We start from the raw sequence: 13,977 nt of genomic DNA, 5'->3' as shown, positions 1-13,977 counted from the left end.
TATAAGTAAATTTTAGGAAGTTCTTTAAAACTAACTTATTTATCTTCACTACATGATGAATGACACTGGTTTTTCCTTATAAGTCGATATATATATATAGATATAGATACACACACATATAATCTCTTCTTATCAACTCTAGACATTTATACTTCTTGCCAGGTGTACTCAGGGTCTCTTCCTTACCTATGATCTCTGTAACGACCACACAACAAAATTGCTTTTTGCCCTGGTGGCATTCACGTTAGAAGCTTCCTGATCACAATGGAACTTGACCTCACTGCTCTGGGTTGGTTTGTGGCTGGCTTGTGCTCCTGAGTTCCATCCTTATTCCCCCACTAGCTCTCCATCTATTTTCTGTCTGCTTGGCAATCGTCTGCTGATATTCTCTTGCTGTTTCATTTGTATGTACTTGTTCCTGATGGGCATAAAAATTATATTCTCTCTTACTCACACCTACCTTGATTCATCTTGATTTATAGCTGTGTTAATTAGTATCACCTGTTGGTATGCTTCATATAAATGGATTCACACAGTGTGCATTTTTTTAGTGCCTAGCTTCTTTTGCTCAGATTATTTTCATGAGATCCATTTATGCTTTTGAACATAGCAATAGTTTTTTTTTCCTTTTTCCATTTTTTATAGTATTCCATCAAATTATATGTTTAATAGTAAAATTAAATATGCTTATTTACATTTTAGTAATTCCAGTGTGAATGAAAGGAAAAGTAAGTTAATATGAAGAATCACATAAAGGTTAATAAGTCCAATGTTATTTATGATAGTAGGTCAATGGAAGCCATTTGCTTCTCAATCTTTGAGGCAGTGGGTAGGCAAATTATGGTGAATATAAACCATGAAGGTCTTTACAACAGTTAAGCAATTAACCAAACCAAACAACCTATGAAAAAAGTAAATACATACTGCTAAGGAAAAAAGCTAAGTAAGTATGTAAGTACCACAATGAAGAAGTACATACAAAGAAAAGAGTAATGTACTTTTTCAAGAACACCAACTAACAAATAAATGCATTAAGCACATTAGAACAGGTGGCCGTGGAGGGTGAGTTGGGTAGGGAGGGGGATAAGGATTAAGGAAACCAGAAACAAACCTTGAGTGGATAAAAGATACTATTTCATGCACTGAACACATATGATTAATTCGACACTCCAAACTTGAGATCCAACAAAAGAAGAAAAGTATCTACTCTATCCAAAATATTTAGCTGTTCCAAAATACACTCTAAATTCACCCATTGGTATCCATTATAGGTATGACCATATTCCAAGCCCCCTTCACGTCTTTAAACCTGTCTCATGCTTCCATTCTTTTACTCTGTGGTTCTTTCTTCACCTAGCAGGCAAAAGAAGCATTTTGAACCTTAAATCATATCAGATCCCTCTCTCCATTGTTTAAAATGACTGATAGAATTTCCCATTGGAGTACTTTAGTCAAACAAAGTTGAGTGGATTGGTGCTTTTAGCAAGAGAGGTCAAACACTGTGGCAGGAGTACCGGGCATCTGTTTAAGTGGTTATTGGGAAGGAAGACTCAAAGATGTGTGGCTTTGTTCTGGACTGAGTACTGATAAACACGGGACAATATTATCATTCACTGTCTTCGTCATTTATATCCAGTTGGCAGAAGAAATGTGAAAATTAAAACTGTGTTGGTAAAGAATAACCAAGCATTCATGTGAGTTTAGAAAGAGGATGCTTGGTTATATTTGTGGTTCATAGTGAGTTCCTGGTGTTGTCTATATCAAACATGAGCATGAAATGGTCTTTTCTTTCATCTCATCTCATCACAGTGTCAAGGAGTGACCCACTCTGAGATTGGTAGTGAAATTATTTATGTTTAATAAGACAAAAGAATGGCCTAGATTTTAATGCCAGAAGAGACAGTTGTTCGGGTCTTGTGTGTGTGTATGTGTGTGTGTGTGTTAGGGTTGATAAAGTTAGGTTGCTGGGCATTAATTCACGATATCTAGATCCTTATCATTGCCAACATTGTTCAGGAAGGTGACCAGCAAATATAATGTATAATTGGACACAATTTGGTCTCCTTTGATCTTTTTGTCTCAGGTTCAATTTTCAAGTCACCCAATGTGTCAATGACTGTAGAATGATATTCAAGATTCTTGACAGGATTCATGGATGGACTATAACACAGAAAATTGCTAAAACAAAATGATCATTAGTACTTGTAATGGGTCCTGAGTCTAGGTTCCTACATAAACAAAAGCAGACAATGAAAACATGTCACAAAATGCACCTGAGACTTTGCTAGCAATAGAATTGTAGAAACTATGAACAAGAAAAAAAAATTAATAAAAATTTAAAAAATGAATTAATAGCAGTGAAGTCATGCACACACAAAACGGAACAAATGTATTACAGGATCCCAATAACTGCAAAGCACAAGAGCAAGAAAGGGAAGCAATTATGTCTTATCCAGGGTGATAAACAGGATAATAGGGTTGTTTCCTTCTCTGTGTCTCCTCACTGTATACTCCCAATACCTCAGGCAGCCTAAATAATAGCTGGTGCCTCTTGAGTGTTTGAAAGAGACAATCTAACAGTAACCAATAAATATTGAAGGAAGAATGAATGAAAAAAGTGTGTCTCTTCCTGAAAGTTGAGAGTTCAAAACACAACCTCACATCGTGGCTCATATCCACATCTGATTTTCTCACAGATACTATTTCTCCATCTCCAAGAACAAAATTACTGTCTAGACTGTGGAAAATGAAGCCAAACAATTGCCATGGCATCTTCATGGAACTGCCTTTTAATGTGTTCTATATCGTACTCTAAGAGTTGTTCAGTGTTTCATATATAAACTCCAGATCGAAAAATTCTTTTTCCTTTCTCTAGGTATCAGCTGTCAGAATTGGGGGGGTATACTCTGTACTCTGAAACTGTGTTGTTTTGTGAAATTTCCAAGTTATTTTTCCAAAGACTCAACTATTTTCCTTCTACCTAGGTTCTTAGAGCCTCAGTTCCACATGAAGAGGTTAGGTCACCTACTGAGAGAAGCTAAGAGAAAACTGAATAAATAAATGCACACATAAACACAAACTCATGCCCTCTGCATAAAACATAACCACTCACTTTTCAGTCTTTATAAATGAAATGAAGTAGGCCTAAAAATACTATGCAATACCTAATTAAAAAATGATTTTCAGCAGTGAGAATTCTTGTCCATAAATTCCATATTCACAAAATATCAGAGATAAAATGGATGAGAGGCAGTGTGTCCCCACCTGTTCATTTTCCAGCTGAGGGAAAAAATAGTTATAAAATCAAGTGACCTGAACCATATTTTAGGTATTTATATTGATATGATTCCCCATATCCTTGCCTACGCTGTTTCCCTGTATTAGTTTTTTCTTCCTCTCCTTCCTACTGTAAAAATACTGTGTCACCTGCCTTCCTGCCATGGCTTGCCAAGGTTTGTTTTATGGTTGAGGTTTGATACCACTGTCCAACCTTGGTATGACCCAACTCTCTGTGCCTAAGACCTTTAAGAGTTATAGGGGTGCCTGGATGGCTCAATGGGTTAAAGCCTCTGCCTTCAGCTCAGGTCATGATCCTGGGATTGAGCCCCGCATCAGGATCTCTGCTCAGCGGGGAGCCTGTTTCCCCTTCTCTCTCTCCGCCTGCTTTTCTGCCTACTTGTGATCTCTGTCTGTCAAATAAATAAATAAAATCTTAAAAAAAAAAAGTTATGGTCACAATTAAATGAATCAAGACACATACAGCCCTTTGAAGTTTATCTGAAAATGAGTAAACATTGAGTGAATTTCAGTTGTCATAATGATGCCTAACTCTGGCTGTGAGATTTATATACTCTAACCACAAACATTTACTGTGTCCTTTCTGTGAGTCAGCATTCCTGCATCTGGAGAAACACAATGTTTGTTCTGTCCATTCTGAAACAGCTTTCCATCTGTTCAAAGTGATAGATAATAAACTGTTAAGTTTTAATTGACATAAAATGTTTTATGCAATGGATATATGCAAGGTATTATAAAAATACAGAGGAAAAGTGAATGCTTTGAGAATAGGCTGTGATTTCAAATCCTAGTAGTTTTTTTCCCCCCAGAAATATAGAACTGTTTTTATTGGGTTTTATTGAGTTGTGATTGGGTTTTGATGTTGTGGTTATGACTATGGTTATGGGATGCAACTATGTGAAGAGGATGTGTATGAATACTGAGTTGACAAAGGGACTGTGCACATTATTATAATTTTTCTCCTAACTCCAAACCATAATCTAAATTTTAACACTAGGGTATAGGAACCTTGCAAACCACATTTCTGCTTTACCAAAAGCAGATTATTTGTTAAGCTCTTTCAGTAGATGTTACAGAGTGACTGCAAGAGTAGAGGAAGAAGGGAATTATTTCTTCTTGTAGGGTTCCTGAATTTGTATCACTCTGAAGCCGAATCTGGTTTACCATTTTTCCAATACTTATAGAACTAGCCTTATTGTGTAAAAACTGCTAACGACTTCCTCCTTAGTTATTGGAGTTTCAGCCCTGCAGGGGTCTAAAGCTTCTGGGTTCTTATAATTTCAATCTCCATCCTTAGTTTTCTCAGCGTTATTATTTCTCAGCTCCTTCCTGTGATTGTTACCTCCAAGATCTTTTCATGTTCTTTTCTTGCCTTTTCTGCTAATAACCTTCTACTAGGTAATGATTTTTTTTTTTTAAGATTTTATTTATTTATTTGGGAAAGAAAAAGAGTGCAGCACACAAGCAGAGGGAGCTGCAGAGGGAGAGGGAGAAGGGCTTCCCACTGAACAGGAAGCCAGACACAGGCTCAATCCCAGGACCCAAAGATCATGACCTGAGCTGATGGTAGATGCTTAACCAATTGAACCACCCAGACACCCCAAGGTAATGATTCTTTATATTAAATTATTTCTGTTCAAATAACGTGTGATTTCTAACTCCTGTTTGCATTCTGACTGATAAATATACTTGAGTTTTCGCAGGACCTCAACTAGTGCCAGAGAGTAAGCACTCAAAAAACATTTGTGGAATTGGTATTAATAACAAAAGTTAACCATTATTGAGACTTTGCCATCTCATGCTCTGGTCCCATGTTCTACTTGTATATTTTTATGTTATGATCACAAGATTCTAAGAGATAGAACTATTATCTCTGAGAAAAAAAAATCAAGGTTGATGTATACTGAATGCTAAACTCAATTTAATGTGAGGCACTATGGGATAGAACTCTCAGATTATAAAAATTGGTCTGTTTGTGTAATTTATCAATTATGATTGTAAAATTATTTGTAGTACTCTCTTGCTATTCTTTTCATGAATGTTAGATCTGTAATGATAACCCTGTTCATTCTCCATATTGGTGACTTATGTCTTCTCTCCTTTTATTCTCTTTTTATCTTTGTCAGTCATGCTTCTAACTTTGCTTTTTAACTGATTTCCTCAAAGCACCAGCTTTTAGTTTCATTGATATTCTCTATTGTTTTATATTTCAATTTTACTGATTTCTATTATCTTTCTTATTTTCTTTCCCCTATTTACTTTGTATTTATTTTGCTCTTTTTTCGACTAGTTTCTTGGGATAGAAACTTACATTAAAATCTTTCTCTTTTATAAGGTGAGTATTTAGTGCTACAAATAAATGTCCCTCTCAATACTACTTTAACTTCATCCTACATAAGTTAATTTATTTTTATTTTTATTCAGTTCTCTGTATTTTTTATTTCCTTTGAGACTCCCTTTTTGATCTATTGGTTAAGTAGAACTATGTTGTTTAAATTTCCAGTGTTTATACAATTGCCTGTTGTATTTATATTATAGATTTATATTTATTTTACGATCATGAATATAATGCATATGATTTCAATTCTTTTAAACTTAAATTTTGTTTTATGTCCAGGATATGAGCTGTCCTAGGAAACATGCATTCTACTATTGTGGAATGGAGAGTTCTGTATATGTCAGTTAGATCCTTGGGGGTGGGTAGGTAACTCAGTTCTATATTCTTGCTAATTTTCCATCTATTAGTTCTATAAATTACTGAAAGTGGCATGTTGAAATACCAGACTATAATTGTGGGATTTGTCCATTTCCATCTCTATCATAATTTGCTTCATACTGGTGGTTCTGTTGTTTAAAGTGTGAACATTTAAAATTATTGTTTCCTTGGTAGACCCATTCTCATATTACTGACTAATGTCTTTATCTGTAGTAATTTTCTTTACTCTGAAGCCAATTTTATGTAATGATAATCAGTCTTGCTTTTTTTTAAAGTAATGTTTACATGACATTTCTTTTATTTCTTTTTTATTTTTTTTAACTTTCAACCTACCTATCTCATTGTATTTTATGTGAGTTTCAGAGCATGTTGTTGGGCCTTTCCTCCTGAGGAACTAATTGTCTTTTAGTTGGTGTATTTAGATCATTTATATTTTAGATCATTAGTGTTATGTTAGATAATTACTGATAAACATTTCAGATAATTATCTTTACCACTTAAGTGTGATAATTAAGAGGTGTAAATAGTTTTATAAAAAGTGTGATTTTTTTGTTTTTGTTTTTGCTTCCTCTGATTCTATATCTTTATAGATATAGAATCTTTATCATTTCTTAACTTCTTATCATTTTTTTCTTACCTTCTTATCATTTTTTTCAACTTTCTTTTTTTTTTAGGATTCTACCTTTATTTCTTTAAAATGTGTTTGAGTGTGGTGTTTATTATAAATAAATTTTGTGTTTACTCTGGTTCTTACAATATTCATACATAACTTAGCACAGTCTAGTAACATTGACCACTTACTATTTCAAAGAAAGTACAGAAAATGTACTTCCAATGCAATCTCATTTTTAAAATATGATTCTCTTTAATGTTGCTACTACATGCATTGAATACATCACTTAGTATTATAATTTGTGTTTTAACCATCAAAAATGTTTTTAAAAACCTACCCCAAAATGTAATCTATTACTCCTGTTTTTACCATTCTAATCTTTTTTTCTGAAGTCCCAAGCCTTTTATCATTTACTTTGTTTTGAAGAAACAAAGAATGTGGATGGGATAGACCCATGGAAATCTTAAGAAATATTTTTATAGAATTGTCATAGGTTTTAAGGGATATAAGAAGAGAACTTATTTCAAAATCACCGTTGACTTGGACAACATGGGGGTTGAGTGAAAAATGCCCAGCAGAGCTGAAAATTCATTTGTAACTTTTGACTCCCTCCAAACAGCACCATACATATATTTATTGAAAAAAATGCATAGAAGTGGACCCATGCAGTTTAAACCCATATTGCTCAAGGGTCAACTGTACTTTTAGTGGCTAGTCAGTGTTCTTTTAGCCTGGAAATTTTCTGATATCAGGATATATGCAATTGTTTTAATCCATGGAATCCGGAAAATGCCTGACATATGACCTTCAATCATAAAGGTTGTCATTTTGAGGGGAGAGCTCTGGGTTAATTAAGATCACAAAGTCTTTGGGATAATATAAGCAGGTATTATAAAAGAAAAAAAATATTGGTGAGTTATGTGCCAGACAATTTATACATTAACTTGTGCTAATTATCTCAAATTTCTTCTAAGCTAATACTAAATCCATGTTATGATACAATGCCAAACAATGAATAAAACTGTAGCAGTTTTCTGAACTTCAATGGTCCAAAAGCAATCTCAATTATAAAATTAAAAATAAACATCTGGCTTCAATGTAGTCCCTATTCAACCAGAGTAGGCTCTTGCTTGTTTGTTTATTTAAAATGATGTTAAATATTTAACCTATTTAGTACTAATTTAATATTATTTTCTGTAGGCTTTTATCCTTCTGAAATATCAATTGATCTTTTTGTTTATAGTCACACTTCTTAAAAAAAAACTCAGACCATGCATTCTGTTACTTCCTTGAATTAACTGTTTCTCAAATACACCAAAAATGTAAAAGTAATCTGTATATGACATAGAACTATGAAATACACTAGTTCCCTGTTATCCATAGGGAATATGTTCCAAAACTCCCTGTGGATGCCTGTCACCTCAGATATTAACAAAACCTTTATATGTTTATCCTATACATACAAACCTATAGAAAAGTTTAATTTATAAATTAAGCACAGTAATAGATTAACAACAAAAACTAATAATAAAATAGAGCAATTATAACAATATATTATAATAAGTTATGTGAATGTGGCCTCTCCCTCTTTAAATATCTTATTGTACTATGCTCACCTTTCTTGTGATGATGTGAGATGACAAAATGCCTTTGTGATTAGATGAAATGAGGTCAGTGATGTAAGCATGATGTTGAAGCGTTAGGCTACTATTGACCTTTTGACAATTTGTTAGAAGGAAGATGTTGGATAACTTAAATCATGGAAAGTGAAACTGTGGATAAGGGGGGCTACTGTAATACCTTAATGTTAATATTATATTTTAATTTTGCTCCAGGCAAAGTTCATTTACATAGTAAAGTGTTAGGCCAACAGCACCAATTGGATTTAGAAAAGCATTCTTTACTTTCTTGATTTCAAGGTTAATATTTGAAAACAAAACTAATGATACTGCATTAATATCTCATTTATCCCATATAATATTTCACCAATCCTGCCAGCACTTTTTAAAATGGCTTACATTGAGCTTCAAGCTTGGATAATGAAAAATTCATCTCTTGCTAATATGAAGTATGTGTGATCCTTTCAAATAGTACTATCCACAGTTGATATAGTATAAATGATACATAAATGCAAATATAGCAGAGCTTTTTGGTCTTCATTTAAGTATAGTTTTATGCATATGTTTTCATATGCATATTTTTGCACGTGCATATGAGTATGTGTTTGTGGGGGGGGTGTGGAATAGAGAGAGAGAGGGGAAAAGAGAGAGAGATGGGAAGTGAAATGACCTGTATATGGGTTCGATATTTAATGCCTTCTTTGACGTTATCAGTATCAATCAAATCATCCCTAACATATACAGAGAAGTTATTTTTTTCCAAAGTAGCAATTACATTACTGCACATATGGCACAATTATTCATATTCACTTTCTTTCTCACTCAATATATTCATTCCTTTTACTCCACCTTCCTCATCAAATTCTAAGTGCAAATGCCAAAAGCCTATCGAGTGTGTCTCTTTTCTGTTCTTATTTGACAAACTTCAATTCTGATTCACTAGCCTTGTTTGTGTCAGTTCTTGTTATATTTCCAATTTTGGGGATGCCAGGAAAGAAACAAATTTGTTAGGAAAGCTGGACACGTTTGTGTTTTGTGTCTGCTTGGCTGGGCATTGCCACCTCTGGTTGCTGTCTCCTTTGTCACTGAAATATCTGTTGTCTTGTCTTAGAGCACATAAAGTCTTCATCAGGAAGAAAGCTGCTTTTGAATATGCTCTGAAGTCTACAGAGTAATCCAATCAGAAGGAAATGATTGGGAATCATTAAATTTTCTCTAACATTACAGTGTTGTGATGACTTTATCAGCTTTGTCATATAAGTACTAATGTTTTGCCTTCAGACTAACTATGGCTTTTGAAATCTCACTCTGTCATTACAGTAAAGCCATTGCCATTCCACTGAAAATCCTCACTGCAGAGTTCCCAGGATCTTTCCATTTTCTGACTAGAATGCGAGCTTTCCCTATGATTAGACTATAGGTCAGATCGAATCTTATTTTGGGTACATTCAATCATCTTGCTATTTCCACTTAGATTTAGATATGTGACCCTAGAGCCGACCAGAAAATCCTTAAATCCACAAATGTTTCATGAGAATAATTTTTTTTTTTTAGATTTTATTTATTTATCAGAGAGAGAGAGAGGGAGAGAGAGCGAGCACAGGCAGACAGAATAGCAGGCAGAGGGAGAAGCAGGCTCCCTGCAGAGCAAGGAGCCCGATGTGGGACTCGATCCCAGGACACCGGGATCATGACCTGAGCTGAAGGCAGCTGCTTAACCAACTGAGCCACCCAGGCGTCCCGAGAATAATTTTTAATAAATAAGCTTCATTGTTTCCTTTTATTCCTTTGAGTATTGCCATTGACCAAATGAAACTAAAGGAAAAATTAAATATATTTTTCACCCAAAGAGACAAACTGGCTCTTTAATAAGAACATTAAGAGAACAATTTCTTGGGTGGAATTGGAGTAGAATTTTGGTCTCAACTTTCTAGGCACCAAAAAGACTTTCTGGTATTCATAGACACAATTATTTTTAAAGGAATCTGACTCACATTAACCAAACAGAAATAAGTGTCTGACATAAAATCCAGAATTTCCATTTATTTTATCATTAAAATAATGCAACAGGCAAACTTAACAAAATGTGTATGTTGGAGATCAGTGCAAGTTCTTCCAATGAAAAAGCTCTGTTGGAAAGAAAACTCTAATCAGTGCATTGTATGTTAAGCACACAATCGTAGCAAGGAGAAACCCTTGAAAATATTAATGACCAGTGTCATCAAATCATTTGTATTTCTCTTTTCTGTAGGAATAGTTTTTTACTCAATAGACTGCATTACTGTTTCCATTTATTATGAATTATTTCCCCTAGATATAGTAGGTACACTGACATAGCCTTGCTGTATGGAACCCTTATTTCTAAGATAGTATGATAATTCTTCCTCTTTAGCCAAAAGTTTTTCTGAGAACAGAGTCCTATTCAATTAATAGGTTAATCTTATTAAGCAATTTTGGTTTCAAAGTTATATTAACCAGGGGATTCTCTTAAATATTACTTCATGTTTACTTGATTAAATTCTTATAGATACATTTTTCTGAGCAGAATAATCATAAATTTTACTACCCAAACTGGAGCATGATTTGATACTTATTTTGCTGTAACTGGTATATTAACATTAACTTACTTGTAGGTAATCTATTTTTTGGCTCACTAATGTCATCTGGGAAATTTAGTTGTTTTCTCTTTTTACTTCAAAGTTCTGGGATTGCATTTTTGTTATCCTTGGCCTCTTAATGACTGCTGTTCTCCCATCTCTATGGTTTCTTTAGATTCAATGCACAGTGTTAGTCATTCTTTTTTTTTTTTCCCCTCACATCTTTCTGATTTCAAAAAATCACAGCAGATATTAGGACTCTGATGTAAAATAATAGTTGTTTGCCTGCATATTATCCCTAAGCGTCTTATTAAGATGTCACATTTTCTCAATTCCATCTGGAAATTTCTTTTAGGAAGTCAAATTTTGGGACAATCTCAACACACATACTCCAAGTCACCCCAGTGTATTTTCTTTGGTTGAGATCATTGCATCTGCTCATATTATAATTAAGTGGAACAATGACTGGATTCTGGCTGTTGGAATATATGTCACTTGCAAGTCTAGCCTCTGACATCTCCCAGGAGATCCTCTTTTTTCCACCTCCCCCAGGTGGAATCAGAGATGCAAGTACAGCATTCTGGGACCATAGAAGGAAGTTGAAGGATATAATTCAATACTTGTTGGCCCTGCCTTGCAGACTCTCTCTGATCTGAGAAATGAGCTTATATTAATATGTCACAGTAATTCATGTAATTTGCCATAATAATTAATCTTCCTTGCCTAATATATGTGCCATTGCAAAGAATCTCATAAAACGCCACCAAAAGAAAAAAAAAAAAAAAAAAAAAAAGCCCTGTCTAAAAGTCATGGAATACACCGGTAAAGTAATTACATACTTATCAGAGCATAAAAGGCCTTTCAAGATTTTCTCCAAGCATACTTGGACTGATGGTTTAAATCATGATTAACTGCATTAAAAGTATACATTAAATATAATTTTTCTTTAGATTTTATCCATTGAACAATGTTTATCAAGGTCTTACTAATTTAAGTCTTATCATCATACACCTGTTCAACTGTGCTGCACTTCAAGTTTACCACTTTGTCACTAGGCCTTCCATTCTCTAATCTATTCTGCCCAGAGTTTCCTGGTTAATCTTCATAAGACACTAATTAATCAAGTCCCTCTGTGCATAGCCCCCAGTGCCTTCCTTTTTACCACAGCACAAAATCCAAACCTTTTGGTCTCTCACTTAAACTTTTGTTATCTTCTCCAAGCTGCCTAAAAAACCCAAATGACCAACTCTAATACTTATTAATTGAACACCCACTAGATAAAACCTCATTTTAGTCACTGTACAGTAATCTCCCTAACAAATAGCTTGCACTTTGCACTTCAATAGGGAAGATAATTAGCTTTACAAGGATTGAGTCTCTTGCCCCAAAATGCTTTGGTAAAATGTGCCAATGTTGATGTTTACAACTCAGACCAAATCATTATAAAGTTTGTCTACATTTTGCTATTTTGCCTTGCATTTTGCTTATTCACCTCAAAAACAAGGATAAGCAAAGACATATAAACAACCATGAAGACTGAAATCATTCAAAGCTACCTTAATAATCAGTAAGAAAATTATGATTACAAACTATAAAAATTTTTCTCAAATATTAAAAATTTTCATACTGATGGTTATAAATGGATAGTAAAGTTAAGAAAAGATAATAGTTATTTAGGATACAATTTAAATATCAGAAACATTGAGAATTAGTGTTTTCTTTCTTTGTAAATAATCACCAAGTGTAGTTCGAATACTGCTTGCTTGCCTTCTTTTTCATATAACTTATTTGAAATAACTTCCTCACAACTTATATGAAATGAGCATTTCTTTTCTAATCTTGGCAAATTGGCATAAACTTTTCCAAGCATGGACAAGTTTCCAACATGTTATCTGTTATCTGTTGAATATCATAAAAATTTTTCTAAGAATTTCTTTTTTTTTCTTTTTTTTAATTTATTTGACAGAGAGAGATCACAAGCAGGCAGAGAGGCAGGCAGAGAGAGAGGAGGAAGCAGGCTCCCTGTCGAGCAGAGAGCCCGATGCGGGGCTCGATCCCAGGACCCTGAGATCATGACCTGAGCCGAAGGCAGCGGCTTAACCCACTGAGCCACACAGGCGCCCCCCCAAGAATTTCTTAAATGTGAAGTGTGTTTGTTTTATTTTTTTTGCCAGCATTACTTCTCTGAGAAATTTTGATTCTTCACAATAAATTTCCTCACTTAAATAAATAAAGCGTGTCTACATTAAGTTTCTCCTCTAGATTCTCTAGAATGGTAGTAATGTCAACATTCTTACAAGCAGTCATTCCTTTCTTAACTTCATTTACATTTAATTCAGATTTTATATCTGGTATCATCATTTTTATTTACCTGTTGCATTTTTATTTTTGTTGACCAATTCCCCCTTTCAGTTACCTGGTTTTTCAAAATGCCATATGGGCTTACTACTGGCAAGGCCACACAACAATGTCCTTCCTTGTCTGTGCATGACCTAACAAATGTGCAAAGACCAATTACTGACAGAGTTTGAAAGAAAGAACATAACTGGTCACCGATCTTGCTGTATATCTGCTAATTATGTAGCAGTTTGTAAACTCAAGACCCAGAAGTAAAGTTGGTACTTTATGCAATTTGCTTAGAGTTAATATGGCGACTGAACTTTAACTAAACTGAAGTTTTTACTTAACTAAAGCATGGCAAGTCAAATTCATACCTATCCACAAATGCTTCTTGAATAGTCAACTCCAATTTTTATGGGCGTTCTTTTTTTTTTTTTTTTCTTATATATAATTTACTCTAATTTTTTACCTGTTTTTTTCAGCTTCCTCCCCTTTTAGATTTTGACCTAAGGACTGAGGCAGGGTCTCATACATCTTTAACACATTTGTATTTACTATTTTCCTCCTTCCTACTCTCTCCCATCATTCTTTTTATATAGATCCTCCTAAGCTCTAGGCTGGAATCCCAAAAATATGTACCTCAAAGGTACAAAGGCAAGTAAGTAATAGTGCTATAGGAAAAGGTCATGTGGCTAACTGAAAGAGTCATACTTCTCATAATAGACAGAGCATCTTCTTGACTCAGAAGAATCCCTGGAATGTCAGAAAGAGAACTCAATCCTCCTAAATTTTGGA

The sequence above is a fragment of the Lutra lutra genome, chromosome 2, assembly GCF_902655055.1.
Source record: "Lutra lutra chromosome 2, mLutLut1.2, whole genome shotgun sequence".
Taxonomy (NCBI): Eukaryota; Metazoa; Chordata; class Mammalia; order Carnivora; family Mustelidae; genus Lutra; species Lutra lutra.
Note: the sequence above shows the minus strand (reverse complement) of the source record.